The sequence below is a fragment of the Desmodus rotundus genome, chromosome 6, assembly GCF_022682495.2.
Source record: "Desmodus rotundus isolate HL8 chromosome 6, HLdesRot8A.1, whole genome shotgun sequence".
Lineage (NCBI taxonomy): Eukaryota > Metazoa > Chordata > Mammalia > Chiroptera > Phyllostomidae > Desmodus > Desmodus rotundus.
The window spans coordinates 71,524,057-71,550,390 of NC_071392.1; the positions used below are offsets into that span (position 1 = coordinate 71,524,057).

A 26,334-nucleotide genomic window follows, 5' to 3' on the forward strand; every position below is an offset into this window, starting at 1 on the left:
CCACATTCCACTGGCTGAGGCAAGTCACACACACACACAAACATACAAAGAAGTGCTGGGGAAATAACCATTATTGAACAGTAAGTTATTCTACTTAATCTGTAAACAATAACCCAACCTCTAATTTGCAGAGAACATTGGAGGTGAGACCAGAAATGTGCACGTGTGTGTGTATGTGACATGTCCTGGGCATGCTACAGGTTAATTGCAAAACTGGAACAATAATAACAATGTATTCTATGTTTTAAAATGGGAAATTCCACTATACTTTAATATAGTGGTCTATGTTATCTACTGTACCCTTTTGAAAACTGACATTTTTACCAGGTGATATAATGAACTATTGTTTCTCAAATGCTCATTAGAAGCAGAATGAAGGGATGATTTAAGATTTTTAAAATTGGCTAGTTTCTAAGGATCATGTCTGCCAGTCAGGATTCCCGATCCAGAGACAATGGCCCTGATGGAATGGAGCCTGAAGGCATCATTGAGAGTAACTGGAATGAGATTGTTGACAGCTTTGATGACATGAACTTCTCAGAGTCCCTCCTCCCTGGCATCTACGCCTATGGTTTTGAGAAGCCCTCTGCCATCCAGCAGCGAGCCATTCTTCCTTGTATCAAGGGTTATGATGTGATTGCTCAAGCCCAATCTGGGACAGGAAAAACAGCCACTTTTGCCATATCAATTCTGCAACAGATTGAATTGGACCTAAAGGCCACACAGGCCTTGGTCCTGGCACCCACTAGAGAATTGGCACAGCAAATACAGAAGGTAGTCATGCCTTTAGGGGATTACATGGGTGCCTCCTGTCATGCCTGCATTGGGAGTACCAACGTTCGTGCTGAGGTGCAGAAGCTGCAGATGGAAGCTCCTCATATCATTGTGGGCACCCCAGGCCATGTGTTTGATATGCTTAACTGCAGATACTTGTCTCCCAAATACATCAAGATGTTTGTACTGGATGAAGCTGATGAAATGTTAAGTCGTGGATTCAAGGACCAGATCTATGACATATTCCAAAGGCTCAATAGCAACACCCAGGTGGTTTTGCTGTCAGCTACAATGCCTTCCGATGTGCTTGAGGTGACCAAGAAGTTCATGAGGAACCCTATTCGGATTCTCATCAAGAAGGAAGAGTTGACTCTGGAGGGTATTCGCCAATTCTACATCAATGCAGAACGAGAGGAGTGGAAGCTGGACACACTGTGTGACTTGTATGAAACCCTCACCATCACCCAGGCAGTCATCTTCATCAACACTCGAAGAAAGGTTGATTGGATCACTGAGAAGATACAGACCCGAAACTTCACCGTCTCTGCCATGCATGGAGATATGGACCAAAAGGAACGAGATGTAATCATGAGGGAGTTCCGCTCTGGCTCTAGCAGAGTGTTGATTACCACTGACCTTCTGGCCAGAGGCATTGATGTGCAGCAGGTTTCTTTAGTCATCAACTATGACCTTCCCACCAACAGGGAAAACTATATCCACAGAATTGGTCGGGGTGGCCGTTTTGGCCATAAGGGTGTAGCTATTAATATGGTGACAGAAGAAGACAAGAGGACTCTGCGAGATATCGAAACCTTCTACAACACCTCCATTGAGGAGATGCCCCTCAATGTTGCTGACCTCATCTGAGAGGGGCTGGCCTGCCACCTCTCCCCAGCCAGGGTTCAGTCCTTGTGGGGCTGAGGAGGAGCCAGAGGGGGGCGGGAAGGGAGCCAAGGGATGGACATCTTGTCATTTTTTTCTTTTCCTTTGAATAAATGTGACTTTTTGAGGCAAAGAAGGAACTGTGAACATTTTAGATACCCTTTTTTGGGGGTAGGCTCTTGCCCCAGGTGCTGTCTCTTCTCCCAAAAACACTAATCGACTTCCCTAACCTAGTCAACCTCCAAACCCGAGGCTCTACCCACTCCAGACAAATTCCTCTGAGAATGATTCCTGGAGGCTGCAATGTCACTCAACCTCATTTACTGGACCAAATCTGGAGGGAGAACCCAAGTTAGGTGGCCCAGGGCATTGTCCCCAGGTTGGGGGGGACCAGGGGAGAAAAAATAGTAGCCATTTTTACATTGTTTTGTATTTATTGATTCAGGAAACAAACACAAAATTCTGAATAAAATTACTTGGAAACTGAAAAAAAAAATTGATGGCCTGTTCCTCCATACCCAGTAGATTCATGCCCACAAACACACACACCCACACATACATGGTGGAGGGAAGAAGGGAGGGAGAAAATACTGATGTAGAAATGTAATTATTCACCAAATTTAAAGCTAAACCAGCCCTAACTGAATTCTGTTTCTCCAGGACTTTAGGTATTTCAAGGATAAAAATGAAAGCTGCTAGGTGATCCCTCATCAAGTCTGTCATTTTGTTACCAGGAATGTGACGTGTGGATTGATAATCAAGGCAACAAACCTAGTAGAGTCAAGAGTGTGTATGCCTTTTCTTTCAGTAGGGATGGAAAACAGAAATTATTACTTAACATTTATAAGACTTTTCTTTAATCTCAGGAAAGCAGGATGTGCTGACAAGATAGGTTAATCAGAAGCTATAAGAATAAGAACATTTTCTTTCTTGACATAAATCCTAGGAATAATAAAAAGAAAAGAATTGCTATAATGGAAAAAATACTATTACAGCTGTGACGGGTTTTATGTACTGAACAGCCTGCAAAAATCACCCCAGAATCACTCTGGAATTCACTCAGCACACATTTACTGAGCTGCAGATGGGCTGCTTGCTTTTCTGATGGCAGTTAGCTCTAAACTGTTGAATTTACTCAGCAGTTAACTTTTTGAACAAGTTTTCCAAAACTTCCCCCAGACTTCTTGAATTCAATGAATGTAGAAAGATAAGGTAGTTAACTTGACACCACTTTGCAATCCACTTTGGTGGACATGTGTTGGTTTGTTCAAGGAGACACTGACTATGGAATTATTTCACACTTTCTTGACAAAAATAATTTTCCCCTTAGGATTTTTGTTGTAGTTATATCCAATTTATGCTTTGGTTTTTCACAAATTTATAATAACTACCATAGAATTTGTCTTCCAGATGTTTTCCTTACTTTGAGTTTCCATTAAATTATGGGAGAAGTGACATATTTCAATAGAAACCCTACATTTTCACCACGGGCATAACTATTACTTTTTTCTCTGCAGGAATTCAATTTCTCTTTAAGACAAAATTGGTCTTTCTGTAGTTAAACAAAAAAAAATCTCTTATTTTTCTTCCATCACAGTTTGCCTTCATCTCCTAACATAAATAGGAGAGTTAGTTGGAGAAAACAAGAGTCTTTTGTTATGACCATGGAAGGGATACAAAGGGAAAGAATAGAAAGATTACTATTTTTCTTTTTCATGAACTGTATGTTATTTATGAAACTGTCTTGATGAAACATGTTTTCCAAAGCAAGCAATTCAAATACCCACCGCTGCTTCCTGCACACTTCAGCCATTTAGGGGGGGAAAATCAGGCAAATAGAACTGTATTAAAATTCCATCTCTGCAAATAACAAACTATATGACCTTGAGCAAGTTATTTAAAAACTCCATGTGTTTTTGTTTCTTCCTCTGGAAAAACAGGAATAATACCTATTTCATAGAGTTTTGATGAAGCTAAAAATAACATAGGCAAGTACTTGGCACTTACTATAGGATTGTATTTGGAAAATAGTAGTGTATGGCAAGCAAAGTCAAGGTGAATCTGGGTTTTAAATCAGATTCTTCCACTGGCTATATGAAGAACCACTGATACACTTGCCCTGTATAAAACTTAATTTTCTAATTTTTATAGGGTTATATGGAGGTTGTGGGGGGAATTCTTGGCTCCTGGCCCTTTCCTTGGTGGATGGCTGTCACTTAGTAACTGACAGCCAGTAGAAGTAATGGTAAAAGTAACAGTAGCAGTACTCCTAGTAAGCCAGTGAAAATCCTTATTTAATGAAATTGTCATACTTTAATTTTTCCTATATAATAATATAGACTCATTCCAGATGAAAATACAGTGAGATCTTTCTGAGAAGCCCTACTGAGACTACATTTCTCTCCTGACACCTCATTAATCTCAAACACATGTACACCTGCAAGAGAAAACTGACAATTGTTGTGACTTTTCTAAGGACCCATTCTCTCCCAGTCCTAGGGTGATGTCTCATAGGTGTGGAGGATGCATGGGCACTGGAGCCCCTGGGGTGAAAGCAAGAAAGAGGTCCACTCTCTCATGCTTTCTCTCCTTAACTTTACTTCCATGTTTAGTTGACCGCCTGGAAAGTATCATTGAGTAAAATATCTCCTTGGAGAAAACCTAGATGTCTTAAATTTGAAAGGATAGGTTGAAATATAAAAGGAGTGCTCCTGACTCATAGGCACTTGGCTGCCTCAGTCACCTGTTCACCCCTGACAAGCAGAGTCACCTCTTTCAGAGTATGGGAAGCTGTGACATTACTCTTTCAATGTCCTGTGAGTTTAGTGGGGAGGGAAGCTTGCTGGAAAGATTAATCTCACTGGGCCACTAATCTTATATTCTGCTGCTTATCCATGAAGGTAATCATTATGCCCCAGCAAAGCAGACATAAAGTAAATCTAATTTCTATTTAGATGTAATGGGTAGAAAGAAGGAGCAATAAAATTCTTTTTTTTTTTTTTTTTGGCTGACACAATCTTTAGTGTTTCTTCCAATGTTGTTGATGTTTGTAATTCAATTTACCAAATTTGCTTTTTTCTTGCTTTTATTTAAGGAGAAAAAAATTTCTTTTTGTTTATATGGTGCCAACAAAATGGATAATTAAAAACATTCAATCAGTGTATCTCCTCATGTTTGTAACTTCGATTAAATAACTGCTCTGAGTGATTTCCCCTTTGCCTCCCTGAATTAATTATACTAATTTCAGATACTCTAATTCCCAAACTTCAGTCAAAGGGCATTTGTAGGTCTGGCTGCCTAAGAATCACTTTGGGAGCTTTAATTCCTCAATGAATACAGATGCATAAGCCACATTCCTGATGCTTCAGCTTCAAAACTCCTGATGCAGAAATCTATATTTCAACAAAGATCAATCCTCAGTGGCAATCTTAAATTTGTCATATATAATCCCAAACTGGTAATTCAGATGAAAAATAGAGAGTTTGTAGTTTCCTTAGGATCTCTTTTTCTGTCTGTTATTTATCAGCCACATTACTTGATCAATTCCTATAAGTAGGCACGTGTAACCAGGGTGTAATTTCAGAGCACCAGCTACTAAGCCCACGGGGCAAGTGGGAGGTTTAGGGGAAATATACATTAGAACTTATTCTCTCTCCCTCCTTCCTCATCTGTTACAACATTTGATGTTTTTGTGTATGTTTTCCCCAATATGGTGAATACATAAATAAATGGGTGAACAATGACACTGCATTCTAAATAGGAACAAGGAGTCCTGGCTGGTGTGGCTCAGTGCTTGGAGCATCCTCCAGTAACCAAAGGGTCGCAGGTTCAATTCCTGGTCAGGGCACATACCTGGGTTATGGATTCACTCCTGGGTCTAGGTGTGTGTGATCCCTGGTCCAGGCCCTTACAGGAGGCAACCAATTGATGCTTCTCTCTTGCATCAATGTTTTTCCCTCTTCCTCTTTCCCTTCGTCTCTAAATGCAATGAAAAAAAAAATGTCATTGGGGGTAAAGGTTAAATAAATAAATAAAAGCAGTGATCCTGATAAGAGACAGATTTAAGTGTCCTGTGGGCCATTCTGAGTCTTGGAAACTGGCTTCAGATGAGAAGATTGCTGTAGTATTGACTATTCTATCTGCAAGATCTGAGGAGACCCTTCTCATAACCATCGAACGTTATTGACCAAGAAAGTTGCATCCCCAATTTCTGCTGATGTTGCTGATTTTACTGGTTTCATAGCTGAGGGTCTCAGCCCCTAAATTTAGCCAGCTTTTTAGTCAATTCTTATTGTTCACTAGAAAGTAAGGGTGACCGATGTGGATTAGTTGAATCTATTTTAAACATTCGAATAGAAGCGGCAAAATCTACAATACATGCCCATCTCAAAAGAACCAATTTGTTGCACACAGGGCAGTATGAATTTTGTAGGAATCGCTTGGGAGAACAGAGCTATGGCACCTAAAAACAGGCATGCCTTAATGTCCGAAGAAATTAGAAAAGATTATTTTTTTATGTAAGAGGGTCTGCAATCTGGCAAAAGGCTTTTTTAAAGGTAGTCTAGTCTGTTAAAATGCCCCAATATGGGACAAATGTGGTTGTTTTCCAATGTTGTCACTTGGAAAAGAAATGGCTACAACTATGTAAATGAATCTGATGCAGGCCTGAGCCATCCTAGTGGGACACTATTGGAAATCTTTACAGCTAGGATTCCTTTGCACAGTGGAAAGGTTCACATAGCAAGTAGTAAGCTGCAGGAGGGTATGAGGTGTCCAAAAGGTGTAACAATTACTCATGAAAGAAAAAGAGCATCTTTGATTGTTCTTCAAATAGTCACAAATCAGAAATGCCTCTTCATAAATCACATTGAAGATATAAATACAAATCTACTTTTGATGTGGTCCATCATGCTTGTTATGACTCACAACATGAATTTATATTTATCTTCCATTTACTTGGAATGGTTGTTGATGCCACATTCATAGGATGGTTTATATTGATAGATGGATGGTACATGGTGCCCATTGAATGTCTTTTCAGGCCCCCTTTTTTGGAACTTTCCACCCTGCCCACAGAGGTCAGCCCTTCTCATCTTTATTTACACTGCATATTTCCTACCCTCAGACCATGACTGGTCAGATCAGAAGTATACACCTGACCAGGCTGTTGCAATTTCATTCTCTGAATTCAGAATTTGGTATTGTTTAAGCTAACTTGGAATTTACACATGGTAGAGTTTATACACATCTACTTGAATAAAGGTGCTGAAGGAGAGCTGTACTGGATTGCTTTATTTTCTTAAATAGCAAAAGCATTGAGGTTTGAAAATAGGACATTAAAAGGGGGAGTTCCAGAACATGATTCTGTGACAAACTCTCTTCTCTACTCACCCACTGAGACTATGCAGAGAGCAACAAAACACCTCCGTATCAATGATCTCAGTTTTAAATAAAATCTTTTTAAATTATTTACTTATTTACTTTTAAATTTTATTTACTTATTTTTAGAGAGGGGGGAGGGGAGAAGAGAGGGAGAGAAGCATCAATGTGTGGTTGCCTCTTGCACACCCTCAACTTGGGACCTGGCCTGCACCTCAGGCATGTGCCCTAGACTGGGAATCAAACTGGTGACCCTTTGGTTTGAAGGCCAGCACTCAATCCACTGAGCCACACCAGCCAAGGCTGATGTCAATTTTATTAATGATAAGCGTTATAATGTTTTTTGACATTAAAAAATAACAAGATGGTTTATTGTTAAATACATTCTAAATATATCTTAACAACAACAAAAATGCAAATGCAGGCAGTGTCCCATTATTATTATTTGTTCTACCTCTGGTGGCTGGAACTGCAAATCACTAAAGCATCAGCCCCTGACACCTCACCAGGGCTCCCAGAGATGTCTGCACAGAGGACAAGGCCAGTGGCCCACTGTGCATTAATTACTAAGTGTCCTACTCTGAACTTCTGCCCTTAGAGTCTAGGAACAAATAACAAGTATCAAGAGGTTATTTATCTCCTCTGGCTTCCTCTAACTTTGATATTTTTAATATATTTAGTTTTGATGTCAAATCAATCACCAATTAATCAAATAAACCTTAGAAAATAAACTCAATGAAAAGAATAAAAATAATAGAATAAATAAATATTGTTTAAAATAAGATAAAATAAGTAATATTATTTTTCTTTTATAAATGAGAAACTTGAGATAGAGAAGTATTTGCCCAAAGTCACAAAATTAGTAAGTGGTAAAGCCAGGATTTAAACAAGGGTTTTCAGATATTTATTCTCAATCTCTGTGATATGATGTTAGTTTTTAAATAAGTGAAAGAATTTTAAATAAATAAATCTATTGCTCAAGACCCAGAAAATTCTTTCATTTTTAAAAATAAATGTTTGATTTACAATTTACTATCTTAATCAGAAGGAAAATTTGATTAATACTCTTTGTCCTTCTGGCATTATATTTTGCATCCTTGGTTCTCCATACAAAGGCCAGATTGAGAGCTGAGTAGCAGAAGGGGATGAAACCAGAATAAAATAAATAGAAACCATTTCTCTGGTAACAGTGTTCTTGTATTTCCTTTTAGAAGAAAATGTAAAAGGCTTATTTTATCACCATCTGTGAGAAATTCAGTTTGAATTACAGAAAAAAATTGAAACTAATTTATGGAGCAAATTTTACTCTAAACTGTGAAAAAGTTTTTTGTTTCTTTTTTTTTTTTAACAGAAGATGTGGAAACTGGTAGAACAAACAAGTTACCTTTTTCTTATAAAGTAACCTTGATGTCACTGAAAAAAAGCTGAGTCTCCAAATGGACTGTGGGAGAGGGGGAAATTATACTCACATTTAATGCAGGGCCCTAGAGATTTTGCCTCTGATCTTACCTAGAGATTTGTGAAGTTACAAAATTCCTTGGTCATTGAATGTGCCATGCCTTCTAGCCTGACAGTTGGCTCTCTCGTTTTCTTCTTTCTGGAACCAATGCTTATTTCTATCAGAACTCTAAACTACAAGCCTTTTAACACTTCTAGTTTACCTTCTTAAGCTGAAAAGTTTAATTTAATGATTTCTCCACTGCATATTCTATTTTATTGATTTTATTGTGGAGTTTTATTTCAGGGTGTGGGTTTATCCACTCACTGTAAATGATGAATGTTTCAGTTATTAGCTATTACAAACAAAGCTGCTACAAACATACATGTACAAGTCTTTGTGTGAACATACACTTTCACTTCTCTCAGGTAATACTTACAAGTGCAATGGCTGGGTCATATGGAATGTGTATAATCATCTCTTGGTATCTGCAGAGGATTGGTTGCAGGACCCGGGTGGATACCAAAATCCACAAATGCTCAAATCATTCATATGAAATGGTGTAGTATCTGCACACAACTTAAGCACATCCTTCTGTATACTTTACATCATCTCTAGATTACATATAATATCTATATAATGTAAATGCTATGTAAATAGTGGCTACATTGTATTGTTTAGGGAATAATGAGAAGAAAATAGTATGTATTGTAGAATACAGATGTGACCATCAAGGCCTAACTATATAGAACACATCAGCAAAAACATACATTTTAAAAATATTTTCAATACAAATTTGGTTGAATCTGTTGATGTGTAACCCAAGGATACAGAGGCTTGACTATATTTGACTTTGTACAAAATGCCAAAATGTTTTTCAAAGATTGTATAATTTTATAACCCTACAAGAAATGTACAAGAGTTCTAGCTTTTTCAAGTCCTCACCAATGCTTAGTATGGTCAGCCTTTTTAATTTTATCTCTTTGAAACGATGTGTAGAGGTATCTTACTGTGGCTCCAATATACATTTTCTTAAATATTTCATGTGCTTTAGGATTTTGAATTTTTTCACTGGTTATAAGCAATTTAATCCTGATGTAAATTGGTGTAGTTTTCTAAATGTATCATGTGCTTGGCATTTATTGAGGTTGTTTGATCTGTAGATTTATAGCTTTAATCGAATTTGGAAACTTTTTTGGTAATTATTTCTTCAAATATTGTTTCTGTCCCACTCTTCTGTCTCTCCTTTCATTCAGAACTCAACTGCAGAAACACTTGGTAACTTGAAGTTATCTCACAGGTCTGTGGTGCTCTGTTCACTTTTTGTCTTTTTTCTCTGTGTTTCATTGTGAAGTTTTCTCTATGGCTTCAGGTTCACTGACCTATCCTTTTGAAACATGTACTTTGTAATTAATCCCATTCAGTACTTTTTCATCTCAGACATTGTAGTTTTCACCTCTACAAGTTTTATTTAGGTCAATCGTAAACCTTTCATGTCTCTAATATATTCAACCTTCCCTTTGGCTTTTTGAAACTATGGAATGAAGTTATAATTACTTTTCTAATGTCCTTTGTTAATTTTAATGTTGGCATCAGTTTCAATTAATTGAATTTTTTCCTCATTATGGATCATATTTTCCTGCTTTTTTGCATGGTTGCTAATGTTTTTCACTCTATGCCAGAAATTATGAATTTGATCTTGTTGGGTGCTGGATTTTTTATGTCCCTACAAGTATTCCTGAGATTTGGTCTGAGATGTGGTTAAATTACAGTTTTGTCCTTGCTTTTATCATTTGTTAGGCTGTCCAAAGTAGTGTTTGGTCTAGCGCTAATTATTCACCAACCAAGGAAGAACCTTCTGATTATTCTATCTAAGGCTCCATAAATGATGAGTTATTCCAGTCTGGCTGGTAGAAATGGTCTCTGTTCTGGCCCCATGTGAGTTCCAGCTGCTGTTCCCTCAGATCCTTACAAGTAGTTCTTCACATTACTCAGCTGAATACTCAAAAGGGATACTCTACGTGTCTCTGGAGTTCTCTCTCTGAGCATGCTACTGTCTTGTACTCTGTCCCATGTGGTCTCCCTAGACTCTCAGCTGACTTCTTAACACAGGGATTCAGCTGGGCTGCACTTTGCATGTCTCTTCTGATGCAAAACTTAGAAACACTTTCAAGGCAGTTGGGGAAGTTGTAGCGCTTGCCTCAATTGTTTCCAATCTCTGTCCCTTTTTTGCCTGATTTCCAGTGTCTTCAAAAATACAAGATGGGGCAAAAGTAGTTTTACAGTTGTCCATATGAAAAATAATCCAATAATTACCAAATAATAATACAGGAAAAACTGTGTTTCATGTACTCACAACTGTAAACCTACTTTTGCCCCACCCTGTGTGTTTTTATTTTTCTAATTTTTGTGTTTTATTTCAAGCAGGAGAATAAATTTGTTTCCTATTCTTCTACCTTTCCTGGGAACATTGCAGGATTTTAAACAGATAATGACTTGGCTGATCTTGGGGAAAACCCAGTCTATATAGTATGGAGAATGAGAGACTAAAGCAGGCCTAGATGCAGGCAGAAGGACCAGTGAGGAAGTTTTGTCATAGGCCAGGTGAGAAACCCTAGCATGCAGTAGATTTTATTATTCTTCTCTGACAGTTATTGTAAAAGAAGAATTGTGATAGTCACCAATGTGTAGAAAATAAAGGGAAGGGTGTGTGTGTGTGTGTGTTTGTACATGTGCACACACACAAGTATAAGAACTGACAGGTAGTATATAGAAATAAAAAGAAAAGAGTCAACTTCCCAGTTCATCTTCCCTGCAGTATAGTAGGGGGAATTTCATAGTTTATATTGCAAAAATATATACAAATATTATTCTGTATGTTTTTAGTTTATGTCTTCCTTCCTCTGCTTGCTCACATATATCTCAGAGTCACCCTTCCCCATACCAAGCAATTGAACAAAGAACCCTCAAGAATTTGGATATCTGTATAGAGAATGAATTTTTCATTTCCCAAAGATTAGGTAACAGGGTGGGAAATGGGGTGCATAGAATGTGTGTATAGGGTAGGAGATGTTGGTGTGTCTCACTCAACTTGAAAAAAAGACAGCGAAAACCCAAGTTCCTGAAAGGGAGCTGGAGAATCAGAATCTTTTCTTGCCAAAACCGAGGAGAAAGTATAAGGGGCTTAATACTTAAACTGTTCCACTAAACCATCGCTCCTAGACAATATACCAACAAACTGCCATGTCTGAGATCCCTGAACAGAGGCATGAAATGTGTGCAACTTCTGTGAAAATGGAGTTAAGGAGAAAACACCTTGTTCTGAATCATAACTGGAATGAACTGGAATGAGTGGGGCCTTCCTCTGTACTATGGCTTTATTACTATCCATCTGTTTTTCCTCTCTGTGTTAAACTCTTTCTTCTCCTAGGCACCTCATAGCTTCCTGACTTTCCCATCTCCCTTTCTATCAAAAGTTGCTCACAGGAAGAAATAGAAATGATCAATAATGCAGTTATCTTGAGTAGACAACTACAGCCATATAGAAGAAGAATAAGTAATGAAAAAATGAAGGGCATCATTATAGAAAAGTAGAACTAGGAAAGATAACAAGGAGGTAATTGCTTTTTGAAATTATCACATCTACATCTGACATTCCCTGGAAACAGTTTGTGAGTTCTACATTCTTTGATTTATGCCATCTTCCCACTGTAGGACAAGGACTCATACACAAAAGTTAGATGTTGACTGACTGACAGACACCCATGGAGTGACTGACGAGAGGTAATTAAAATCTCTAAGCCCTGCTTTCCCTTCTATAAAATTATTCTTTTAACTAATTCATCCCACTGTGTTTTGAGAAACATAATACATACACAGTACCTAATATGAAATGTTGGTCCAAGGATCTGAAAAAACACTACAGAACTTCTACAACATCTGCCTCCACCCCAATTCCCTGACCTGGAGGGCGCAGTTTTTACTACCATTAAAGCTAATCTTTAATTAGGTGTGTAGGGGGAAGCTCTTAAAATTCTGATGTTAGACTGGCAGGAGTTTGCACAATCAATTGGCAGATTCTTCACCAAAGAAGAATATACATATGCATCATATTAGGTGCAAGGACAAAACCAATGTTAGATAGAGTATTTGCCTATTTATTTTCATAGCATGTAGCACCTCTGAGTAAGTCTCTTCAACCTGGGAATGCCCACCTTGACCCAGCAGCTTCATCGTTCCTGTGAGGTCAAGCCTTCCTACATGGCTTCCACTGGGTCTGATTAGTGGGACATCCGTTCACTGAGCTGATGAACAGTACAGCAAAAGGATGGCACTTCTCAAAGCCGTGTGTTGAATTTTGCACGATGGATGCCCAGTACTAAACATTATTGGTATCTAAAGTTAACTTCTGAATCCTCCCTATAAACAATAGAGGATATTATTACTCCATTTTAGGCATCATATTGAGCACTTTACAAACTTTACTTAATTTATTTCCATTAAAATTCTCTGAATTAGGTAGCTCAGCAAAAATGGAACTTAAAATTTAAATAACATGGCCTTTGATCTCAATACCTCTTCACAGCTGGCAGGAATTCCCATGTGGGAAAACACCTCTGTTCATGATGCTATTCTTCCAGCCTCTTTCCTCGAAAATCTCCTCGCCCCCAGGTCAAGCTGCCATTTAATGGAATAGTAACTCTCCTCACTCAATATTTGACATTCCTCTTCTTCAGTTGCTGCTCTTTATTCCACTTAGTAACTTCTCTAAGAAAGAATTAAAAAACTTAGGTCTAATCACTTTAGTCCAAGAACGTTGTTGAGTGACTCCTTTGTTAGGTGCTGTGCTGGACATGAACTGCAGAAGTGCCGTTGCCTTTGGAAATTTACTACCCTGTCTAGGAGTTCTTTTACATCATAAAGTATCAGACTGGGTATCACAATTTTTCTACTTAGTTTTTTGTAGCTTAATAACTGACAATCCCATTTAACTGACTTCACTGAGTTAAACCATGTCTAGCAGTTCCTTTACAGAAAGTGAGTGTGAAAATGAGCAGTTTTCCACAACATGAAAAAGATTAAAGCTGGGATTAAATCCATTACCAATTTTTATAACTTAATTTTACTGCCATTAAAAGGTCAAATCAGAAAGGTCTTGTAAGGGTTATTTCCTTTCAAAGAAGTTGTTTCTGTCAAAAATAAGTTATAGAACTAAAATATAATAAGTTCTCCTTTGATCTGTACTAACTATTTTTAATCTCTCTAGACCTCTGTCATACAAATGATTATATTTATATATATCTTCCAACTTGGAACAATTATAGGTGAGGTTTTGTTAATTTTAGTTCCTGCACAAACCTTTTAACTGTAGAGACTGCCTACCAAGTGAGGTAATTAAAGGCATAGACTCCTTTTGAAGAAGGGATATTTTCCTATTTTCCACTTGTGTGTTCTAATCAATAATCAGTGGTAAGTCTCCTCTTTGAATAGCAAAAGACAACCTAATAAAGGCTTTATCATGGACTCTCTCACAGATAGATGGTCCCCATGGTGTTTTGTCAAGGAAACTGGGGCATCATGAGAGAAATAACATAAGAAATTAAGTGTGAACATAGACCCACCCACCAATGATCTGTTAGGGAGGTCTCTGTTAGCAACCCCGCACCATCCCCACCCTCTGAATTAGTCACACTGACTCCTGATGTTTGAAGTGGTAGCATGGCTACTTTGGTTGGTTCAGATTCATGGTGGGTATCTCTGTTCTTTTCTTGAAACTGCTTGTACAAATAGGCCAGGACAATGAATAAGGAGAAAACAACCAACCAATGAACCTTCTGTTACAATTTGATCCTCACTCCTCAAGCACACAGCTATAGCATTCCTCTTAAAAATGACAGGCTCATTGTGATTGTGCTTCACTTAGGAAAATGACCACCTGACACTATTGATGTGATAATTTCCAAAGTTTTACAAATAAAAAGCCAAGATTTTTTTTTAAGCCTGGTTTTTACTCTTATTGGAAGCATGTTGAAAAACAGTACTATGGTGTTCAGGGTTATTAACCAAGGGCATCTAAGGGCCAGAAAGTTGAACTCACACTTTGCTGTTTGCAGCCAGAAGACCCAGGAGACCTGTGGCTGTTGTCAGTGCAGACAGAGTGGAGTTGCTCAGCCAGCTTTCTTCACAGGGGATAAGGAAAGGGCTTTGCAGAGGTAAGTGCAGAATGTAAGTGCTTTCGAAAATGAGCTCTAGCTCCAGCTCTTTCTTGTGTATGAACCTCTAATTTACATGTAAATTGAAATACCTACAAATGAATCAGATGCTTACAGGACAAATGCACTGGAGATGAATGTGCAATGCCAATGATTAAGAACTCTGAACTATTATAAAGGGCAGCTTATAAGTTTGTTATTTTTGGACATAAATTTAGATGATACATGATAACTGAAGAAAAGAGTTTGAATGCAATAGGCATGCATTATGTTACTCAGTTTTACTGTGCAAAACCCATCCCCAAAAGATAGCTATTATCTCTTTCTCCCATGTCTTCAGGTAGGCTGAGGTATCTCTGCTTCTGGTTATAGTCTGTGTATAAGCCCAGGCTAGAGGGGTATAGTTATCAGAAGCATCTTCTCCTGGCAGAGGTCAGAAGCTGCTAGATGTGGGTGCAAGTGAAAGATGTCTCTTGAAGCATTGGCTCAGGACAGTACACAATCACTTCTTTCCACATTCTGTAGCCAAAGCATGTTTCCTGGTCAAGCCAAGTTCTAGAGAGACAGGGATGTTTGCTTCTCCATAGAAATGGGAGAAACAGAGTGACCACTTGCTGAACAATGAGCTAACTTGATGCATCTTTTTACTCTCCTTTTGTAATTTAGAAAATGCCAGTGAAGAAAAAAACACAAAAGTAAGTATCATTGGTTAAACCAGCATCCAGAGAGATCATTGTTAATCTTTAGTGTATGTCTTTCTAGTCTTTTATTTATGGGCACAGGGTTGAATGAATGGTGGGAAGGCATTAATACAGGGGTTGTGGGAAGGGAAGAAGGGTTACCAGGAAAGGGAAAAGCGAAATGACTGGGGAAGTTCCTACAGTGGGATATTAAATCAGGCCATCTGCATTTCTATGCCTATCTCACTCTAGGTAGCTATGGAACTATGAGTACATTAATTAGCCTCTGTGAGCCCCAGTTTTAATCTGTACAATGGGGCTAGCAGTTGTGTTTACCTCGCATGGTAGGTGTGAAGATTAAATGAGTACTGAATGTGAATAGAACAGAACCAGCAACATGATAAAAGCTCAGGAAAGATCAGCCACTATCCACAAATATAATGTGGCAGTGTTTGATCTTTATGTATTGGCCTCTTTATCTCACAAGCATTACCCATACTCTGTTCTCTCACTGGGGACTCAAGGTTCTCTTCTTCTGCTGAAAGGAGTCATAAAAGATGCAAACAAAATACTGGCATAAAGCAAGAGAGAAAGATTAGGATGAATGCTTGCAGAGTGGCAGAGACTCGAGGGGCTCTCAGAGACTAAATCAGAAGGCAACCAGTGTTTGGAAATCTCTAGCCTCTTGTACATTTTTAACTTGAGATCTAAGATTTTTCATGAGTTTACATAGACATGATTTCTAGCATTTGATAAAAATAGTTATACTACTCTATTAAACATCCAAAATTTAAGGAACAATGCATCGGTTTCTTCCTTGACATTCAGGAATTTTACATCTTTGTCTTTTATTTCCCCCTTGAATTCATCTCATCTTCTAACCATAAAATTTTGTATTAATTTAAACAATTATTATTCTTGAAAGATATTTATTGATGATTTTATTATTCTTTACAAAAATACACATAAAAAATAGAAAGGTTTTTGACTGAATGTTATAAACACTTTTTAAAAATTCTGGCTTGAGTAGTTAGTATTATTACTATGAATTATAAGTATAGTGTTATTCTACTATGTAATTATTGAATATGAAAAGTAAAATTTTATTGGAAATGCATTTCTCATTGAGATTAGAGGTATTTTTTTTCAATTAGTTCTTGTTTCTGTGAATGATTAAAAAATTCTTGGAGTGGAACAGAGTTCTACATAAACTGTATTCCAATTTGTCTTGTTATAGATGTGAACACAGAGAAATTATTTTCACAGAAACCCATACAAGGGAATGCAAGAAGGCTGTATCTATTTTTCGTAGATGTGTCATTCAATTCCTTTAATGCCCCAAATCACAGCGATCTATCACAAAAAATGACTTTTAATGTAGACTGGTTGACACATATTTGAAGGCCAAAATCACAGTGATATATCACCAAAAATTATTTTTTGTCATTTTTAATTAAGTCTCATTTCAAATTTGCAAAACCTGAGACTTGGAAACCACCTGACTTGAAAAATGATTTGTTGCCCTGTCATTACAGACCACACTCTCTGAATATCTGGTATTAAACCAAAAAACTGTAGACACATATGAATGACTATAAATTATATCTGTCACTCTTTTATTTAAAGGTGTCTTATGTAACCCAATATGCCCAGAAAGGTTAGAAAAAATGTTATTTCATTACATTCTTTATAATTTAATATTTTGTACTATTTTATCTTACTGTATGCTTTAAATATATTTTTATCAATGCTTTGGCATTGCACAATTAACTTATTAAGTGTGCGAGAGTGTCTGCCCTACAATCTAATCAGCAAAGGATCCCCAAGTTAATCAGGCTTCCCTTCTGTCAAAAAAATTTTGCCTTCAAGTTTCAATTCAAACAAATATATTAATACACTGTTCAAGCATTATTCTAAAAGTCTTGAGGAAATAAATTAAATATATATATGGAGGGAGAGAGAGAGGGAAGGAGAGAGAGAGAGCTTGCCATAAGCAACTATTAAGATTAAAAATGATGTCAATTATGAATAGTAGATGTGTTACAAGAAATATAATAAATCAGTAGCTGTTTCTTATTGCTTAATTTGTAATAATTTAGTGAAATTGTTAGCTAAAACTGTAAGTTCTCTATAAAGCAAGAGGGATAACAGGCTGACAGCTGTGGTGGGGGAGGCTTATTGAGGGTGGAAGGGTTGAGCAAAAAAGAAAAAAAAAGAAAGAACTCATGGACATGGACAACAGTGTGGTGATTGCAGGAGGAGGGCGATGGGTGGAGGTGGCAGTGGGCACAGGGGGGATAAACGGTGGTGGGAAAAAAGAAATTAAAAGTATAGACTCTGAGGGAAATAAAAGCACCAGGGATGATGTGAGGGTTGGCTGTCTTTCAGTACATGTGAGGGTTTATCAGTTAGCTATTGATACGATATTGTTGCAAAACGACCAACCACAAAACTAACATCAGTGTCCTATGACTGTAAACATTTGTTTCTCACATTTATTTCTAGTGTCAGCTGATCTAGGCCAGCCTGGACTGAGTGATTCTTCCATTCTTAGCTAGGTGCTTTAATTTGCCAGGGAGGGAGCTGGTTGAGGCTGGGCTCAGAGGCATGACTCAACTTTCTTCTATCTATTTCTCATTGTTTTTCTAAGGTAAGCAGGTTAGCTTGGGCATGTGTTTTACAAGGTGATGGCAGAACCAAAAAAAGAATATGTGTTTTCAAACACTTAAGCCTGTTGTGGCTTAGTCTGGAAATAGGCATATTCTTTGTCATTTTATTGGCCGAAGCAAATTACGAGGTGAAATCTAGGATTGGGGAATAAGGTTGGATCATACAGAGAGAACAAGGCACAATTGCATGGCTAAGAACATGGATATAGGAAGGAATGGAGCCCAATAATTCAGTGTACCAATGTATGGTTAGTGGACTTTGAACTTCAGTTTTGGAAATAATTAAATGTGAATCAAATAAAAGTATCAGACATAATTCAATTGAGTTCATTAGCTAACATGATCAAACATTTCCAGTACACTTAAGAAAAGGAGGAGAAAAGCACATACTGCTAAAATCTGCTTAATCTGGCAACTGGCATGTAGTTTTGTTTTTTGTTAGTAGGAGACAAACACTTTATAATATGAAATAAAATTAGCATCCATAGTAATTGGTATAAAGAGTTCCTCTTACTTTACAAAATGGTTCTAAATATCTTATTGAATAAAATGTACCAAATTTGAAGTAAATTATGTTAAAGTTTACTTCTGAGTTTTAAACAATATACACTGAAAAAGTTGGGTGACCTGAAAAAGCATTCCAGTTACAGTTAAAATAATCAACATCACTCACCTATGCTACTTAGGCTCTTTGAAAGTCATCTTCTTTCCAATTAAATAACGCATTTTAAGTATAAGATTTTAAAGAGTTACTTATGGCCACTTTACTTTGCTCATAGCACTTTCCATCCATTGTGATGCATCCTTCAGTACTGGTGGGGAAACAAGCCAATTCTTATCATAATTTTTACTGCACATATCCCAGTAGATCACGTATCTAAATTCTGAGCTTCCCACAATGGGTCAAAATATTCATTTTTTGCCTCGGCAAAATTGGTGCAGTTGGTTGGAGCATCATCCCATGCACCGAAAGTTGAGGGTTCAATTCCCACTCAGGGCATGTGTTTGTGTTGTTTGTTCCTTCCTAGGGTGGGGCATGTAGGGGAGGTAACCGAAAGATGTTTCCCTCTCACATCAGTTTTCCTCTTTTTCTCTCTCCCTTCCTTTCTCTCTAAAACCAATAAATGTATCCTTGGGCAAGAATTTAAAAAAATACTTATTTCTTAGAGAAACACATGTGAAATAGGGATAGACCTTGATGTATCGTGACCTTAAAATGCAGTTTAAAAATTGTCAGCCATGTCTCCACCCCTTGTATTTATTTTATGTTACTTTACTCAAATTAATTATGTGTAATTTTTTGTTTCTACTAGATGAATTTTGGATTCATTTTGTCAAGTCCAAGCAGTATCTTCTAAGATTTGGTTTGGAATATATTTAAATGGAGATTAACTGGAAGTAGCTATCACAACTTTGCCATATTGCTTTTCTACAAAGGATTATGACATACACATATTTATTTATAAAAGTCATTAATATTTATAAGCTAAGCCTTGCCTCCTTCCCATAAGATATTCACATTTCTTTCTTAGGTTTTTATATGTAATTCCTATGGGGGAATAAAATTGTTTTTAATTATTATAATTAATTCTTTTTTAATAGGAAAGACTTTCAGAACACATATTTTCTGAGCTGTTAGTATGTAAATGGATGGCCTTAGGATGATTAGGGAATTTTAATTAATGTTTTAAAAATATTAATTTAATTATACTTTTGAAGTGGATGTGTCAGTTTTATCTTTTTAAAAAATAATTTTGTTATTTTAAATTACATTCAAACATTTAAAACTATCCACTAATAAATTTGCACTATGTTAGTTTAAAAGTTATCTGATTTCTACTTATTATTTTTATTTATAATGAGCCATTCAGAATTTCAAAGATCTAAGCCTATTTTGTAAATAAAGAATATAGATACAGTTAGATATGTTTGGCTCATTGTTATCTCACTGAAGTAAAATTCCCTTTGTCCTTCCTTGTAAATATATTTTTAGTAATTTGTAATAAGAAAAAGCTTTCTGAGTAAGCTTGTATTAGAAGCTTCCAAGGAATACAGAGTTTATGGATCTGATCTTTTTCTTTTAATATTTCTCTTCTACAAACACAATAAATCATTTGTCACAGATGTGTATTTTTATATACCTGAAAAAATAAAGTCAGATTTATAACCTCTGGTAAGGATAGGGAAAATTTATGTTTTTGATATGGCTCTAACTCTAAGAATATATAGGTGATTTAAGTGACTGTCATAGAGAGATACAAAAAACAAAATTTTGTTTTAATTTTCTTGCTAAAAGTGTGTTGCTTTAAATTATTTTTAGTTCAAAGACTGATAAAATAAGCAGCTGTTCAAAAAAGTATTGCAATCCCTCTCTGCTGTCAACCACAATAATACACCAAAGAGAATTATCATTAGTGGTCACTTTGCTCGGTGCCTGCTGAAAACTGATGGCCGAAATAGAGAATGACTTCTTTAATTTGTTCCCATTCATCTTGAAACTCACAAGAGCAAGTGGACTATTTTCAAAACATGGAAATAAGCAATTTACCTTTGTTCATCTGGACAAAATATCTCTGCCCATCAGCCCCTATACAAAGAGTAAATAGATATAAAGGGGTGTGTGGAAAATGGGGAAAAATACAATACTGAGGAAGAAAGGGGAGAAAAGATATTGTATTTTTTTTTAAAAAGAATGACAGAATATTAGAGACAGAACTTCTAAAAGGAGGAATCATGGTAAGACTGAGAGGGAAAATTAAAGAAACAATAATGGAGTGGAATAGATACACATGTTGCAATGAACCAGAGAAAAATATAGTCACAATAGAAAAAGGAACATGTGGGAGAGAGAGAAACAGAGAGAGAAAGAGAAAGAGAGAGAGAGAGAGAGAGAGAGAGAGAGAGAAAGAGAGAGAGAAAGAAAGAAGGAAAGAAAGAAAGAAAGAAAGAAAGAAAGAAAGAAAGAAAGAAAGAAAGAAAGAAAGAAAGAAAGAAAGGAGGAAGGAAGGAAACAGTTTAAAATCCTGAACCCCTGATAATACTGGATTATAATCCAAACAGTAACATAAATATCTATGAGTCTATTGTGATATTCATTTCAAAAAACAAATCAATAAGAAAAGATAGCTTTTCCTTAATAAAAATTTTAATTAATAAATATAGAAAAATAAGGGGGAATATTACCATTGGCAAAATACCATAATAATAATAATAATAATTGTTGCAGGCTTGATCCACCAATGGAGGCTAAAATTAGTGAGTGAAACTTTGAAGGGAATTGAATAGTATTTGCATAGCCTCAAATATTTTTCCCCAAGTACTTATTAATTACAAATGGGCAAAGAGTAACTTACAATGAAGAGATTCAAGACCCAAATACAGAACCTTAACAAATGATCACTAGCCATGTCACTAATAAGACTTACTGACATTATGTATCCTCTGGCATGCACTGAGAAGGGCACAAAATCACTTCAGCGGTATTTCTAAGCATGTATATTCCCATTAAAATAACATCAGACAAAACAAAATAAGAGTATTCTATAAATTAACTGGCCAATACTGTCAAAGTTCTGAGTGATTAAAGAAGACTGAAAAATGATCACAGGTGGAAAGAGGCTAAGGAGACAGGACAACTAAATGCAATGGAAATGTTGGGCCAGATCTGGAAGAGGAAAAGGTCATTAGAGGAAAACCTGGTGAAATTTGAATAAGCTCTGTATTTTAATTAATAGTGGTGTCCTAATGTTAATTTCCTGCTTTGTGGTTTTTAAAAATTATTTTTAATCCTTACCTGTGGACATTTCTTCATTGTTTTTAGAGAGAGAAGGGAGAGATGCAAAGAGAGAAAGAAACATTGATGTGAGAGTGTGGGGGGACTCCACATGCAGCCCTCCCCCCCCCCCCCCCCCCCCCCGCCACCACAGATGAGAATAAGTCTACCAAGACAAGATCTGCTTGGGGAGGAAAGGTGGCCAATCTCTCAAAGGAGAAGAACCAGGAACCTGTTCCTCAATGGCCTTTTATTGGGTTTAATTTGCATAGGAATACAGGGCTTTTACCTAAAGCTCATCAATCATTGTCAAGCAGCAATGATAAAACAATAGATAACATTCAAAGAACTATGAGGGCTTATTTAGAGTCAGGGTCACATAGCTAAAGGGCTATGAAACTTTGGGGAAACAAGCTCATTTCAGGCTGCGACCTTATCATTTAAATTGAGGGTATTAGTAAAATAGGTTTCACAGGACTTTATGCATTCTTTCTTAGGCCTGCTCACCCTGGGGAATCTGCACTTTCCAGCACAGGGCTGCACCCACCTCCAGTATTGTTTCAGGCTTAAGTCAGGCAGGGGAAGTAAGGCAGCCAAGAGATTAGAAGACTTCTTGCAGACAGAATGAGGACTCAGGCTATGTCAAAGTCGAGGGGTGAGGGTCCATCATCCCCTTTTTCTATAGCCTCCCAAGTCCTTCCCTGAGGGCCTCTTCTTGACCATGCCTGTCTTAGGTCGTCCCTCCCTTGAGGAATCTTACCCATCATTGGTTAACTGGTCATGCACTGGGGACCAAGCAGGGTTAAGTAAAGTGGGCAGAGTTGGTGTTTCTGCCAGGGAGATAAGCTTTGTCTCCTCAGTGACTTAGGGTCCCAGGGTCTCTCACTCAGCCTTAGCCATGGGGGTTTACAGCTTCTGAAACCAGGCAGGGCGGTTCCCAACAGGAGAGAGAAGCATCACTAGGTTGCCTCCTGTACTCTCTGGAACTGGGGATCAAACTCACAATTTAGGTATGTGCCATTATTGGGGACCAAACCCACAACCTGTTGTTTATGGCACAGCACATCAACCAGCTGAGCCACAATGCCCAGGGCAATAGCCTGGTTTTGATTATTTCACTGGGGTTATTTAAGATGTGAACATTAGGAAGGGGCTAGGATAGGGTAAATGGACACTATTTTGCAACATTTTTGTAAATCTTAAATTATTTCAAAGTAAAAGTTCAAAAATCTGGACCTCAAGCAGAAATTTTACACAAGGCTTCTGTTGTAGGAATACTGTCTAGTACATTTATTTGTGTTTGGTTTTTGCTGGTTTTGATATATCAAGTGATTTTTTTTCTGTGTCTGCATCCTTTTCAATGAGTGACATTGTTCCTTTCTTCAAGGGTTGATTACAGGGCACTGGAATTCTCAGCTCCAACCAAGGTTCTTGATTCCAGCTGTGGCAATATGACAAGGATGTTAAAGAGTGACTCTTTGTTCTTGGGTAATCATCAAACCAGTAGCAATCATAACAGACTCACATGAAGGGCATTTCCTGTTCTGGTATCAGGGAGTTCTGGATTGTTACATTATGAAGGGGATAAGAAGAGGGGAATAACTCCCGAATTTACTTAAATGCCTATCAATTGTTGGACGGAGGTTTGAATCAGACTTAATTAGATTTAATTAGATTTAAGGAAAATAATAGGACTTTTCTTGCATCTTCAAGATTGTCGATTAAGATTTATATTCATTACCCCTTTTAAATCTTCTGTTAATTATTACATAAATAATACTGTGATGAAGAAACGCCCTCTTCTGAGCATTCCTCAACATAATAAATGCCATATATGAGAGACCTTCAGTCAACATCATACTCAATGGACAAAAACTTAGAGCTTAGCCACTAAGATCAGGAACAAGACAAGGTTGTCCACTTTCACCACTCCTATTCAACATACTATTGGAAGTCTTAGCCACTGCAATCAGACAAGAAAAAGAAATAAAAGGCATCCAAATTGGAAAGGAGGAAATGAAACTGTCACTGTTTGCAGATGACATGATAGTGTACATGGAAAATCCTATAGACTCCACCAAAAAACTACTCAACCTAATAAATGAATTTGGCAAAACAGCTGGATACAAAGTCAATACTCAGAAATCAAAGGCATTCCTGTATACCAACAAAGAAACTGCAGAAACAGAAATCAGGAAAAAAAATCCCATTTGATATAGCAACAAGAAAAATCAAGTACCTAGGACTAAACCTAACCAAGGAGGTAAAAGACCTGTACTCAGAAAACTACACAACACTGAAGAAAGAAATTAAGGAAGACACAAACAAATGGAAGCATGTACCATGCTCATGGATTGGAAGAATTAACATTATCAAAATGGTCATACTACCCAAAGCAATTTATACATTCAGTGCAATCCCTATTAAAGTACCCATGACATATTTCACAGATATAGAACAAACATTTCAGAAATTCATATGGAACCATAAATGACCCTGAATAGCTGCAGCAATTTTGAGAAAGAAGAACAAAGCAGGAGGGATCACAATACCTGATATCAAACTGTACTACAAGGCCACGGTAATCAAAACAGCCTGGTGCTGGCATAAAAACAGGCACATAGACCAATGGAACAGAACAGAGAGCCCAGAAATGAACCCAAGTCTTTACAGTCAATTAATCTTTGACAAAGGAGGGAGAAGCATAAAATGGAGCAAAAACAGCCTCTTCAACAAATGATGTTGGAAGATCTGAACAGCTATGTGCAAAAAAATGAAACTTGATCACCAAGTTACTCCATACACAAAAATAAATTCAAGATGGATAAAAGACTTAAATATAAGTCGTAACACCATAAGAGTCCTAGAGGAAAACATTGGCAGGAAAATCTCAGACATTCCACGTAGCAACATCTTCACAGACATGTCCCCTAAAGCAAGGGAAATAAAGGAAAGAATAAACAAATGGGACCTCATCAAAATAAAAAGCTTCTGCATGGCTAAAGAAAACAGCACCAAATTACAAAGAGAACCAACAGTATGGGAAAACATATTTCCTAATGATACCTCAGACAAGGGCCTGATATCCAAAATATATAAAGAACTCACACGATTGCACTCTAGGAAGACAAACAACCCAATTAAAAAATGGGCATAGGACTTCAACAGACACTTCTCCAAGGAAGACATACAGAGGTCCCAGAGACATATGAGAAGATGCTCAGCCTCACTAGCCATCAGAGAGATGCAAATTAAAACCACAATGAGGTACCATCTCACACCAGTCAGAGTGGCCAACATAAACAAATCCACAAACAAATGTTGGAGAGGATGTGGAGAAAAGGGAACCCTAGTGCACTGTTGGTGGGAATGCAGATGTGGAAAACAGTATGGAATTTCCTCAGAAAACTAAAAGTGGAACTGCCCTTTGACCCAGCAATTCTGCTGCTGGGATTATACCCTAAGAACCCTGAAACACCCATCCAAAGAACCTATGCACCCCAATGTTCATAGCAGCACAATTTACAATAGCCAAGTACTGGAAAAAACCTAAGTGCCCATCAGCAGATGAGTGGATCAAAAACTATGTTTACCCAATGGAATTCTACACAGCAGAGAGAAAGAAGGTGTTCCTACCCTTTGCAACAGCATGGATGGAACTGGAGAGCATTATGCTAAGTGAAATAAGCCAGGCGGTGAAAGACAAATACAATATGATCTCACCTTTAACTGAAACATAATCAAGAAAAGAAAAATGCCAACAAAATGTAACCAAAGACACTGAAATTAAGAACAATCTAACAATCACCAGAGGGGGGTAGGGGACAATAGGGAGAGGGGATTACAGGAACCACTATAAAGGACACATGCACAAAATCAAGGGGGAGGGTGGAGGTGGAGGAAGGAGGTGGGATTGGCTGGGGTGGGGTGGAAGGATGGGGCGAAAAGGCAGAGAACTGTAATTGAATAACAATAAAAAAAAGAAAAAGAAATGCCCTCTTCTTTTTTCTTTGAATAACATATAAAGCAGAAGTTCTCTGACCTGAAGTGATAATATTTCTAAATCCGTTCACTGCAGACTCAAAAAAAAAAACCAAAAACCCTACTATTGATTATTTGGCTCAAGTGTCTACAAAACATGGTGTTTCCATCAATTTTTTTCAAGGACATTTTTCATTGTTTTTAGAGAGAGAGAAAGGGTGAGAGAGAGGCACATTGATACAAGAGAGAAGCATCAATCAGTTGCCTCTTTTATGCACCTGGACCAGGGATTGAACTTGCAACCAAGGTTTGTGCCCTGACTGGGGTTTGAACCTGCAACTTTTTGATGTATGGGATGATGCTCCAACCAACAGAGTCACATTAGCCAGAGCTCTCCATCCATATTTATGCTTCTTTTGAGACATTGAAGAGTTGGTAATTTTCATGATTAATTGCCATTTCTGTATGTTTGAGATTAAAGAGTGGTGTGCTTTCTCACAGTGGATTCAGAGAAGGCACCTGATATGCTTGTGGAATAGGGCATGAA

General features: G+C 37.3%; 1 pseudogene across 1 annotated transcript; it reads left to right on the forward strand.

The window, feature by feature from the left end:
• Nucleotides 1-417: 417 nt before the first annotated feature.
• Nucleotides 418-1,803, forward strand: LOC112299875 (eukaryotic initiation factor 4A-I pseudogene; annotated as a pseudogene). The gene has a single exon (XR_011651321.1). The product of XR_011651321.1 is annotated as a eukaryotic initiation factor 4A-I pseudogene (transcript).
• The last annotated feature ends 24,531 nt before the right edge of the window (nucleotides 1,804-26,334 follow it).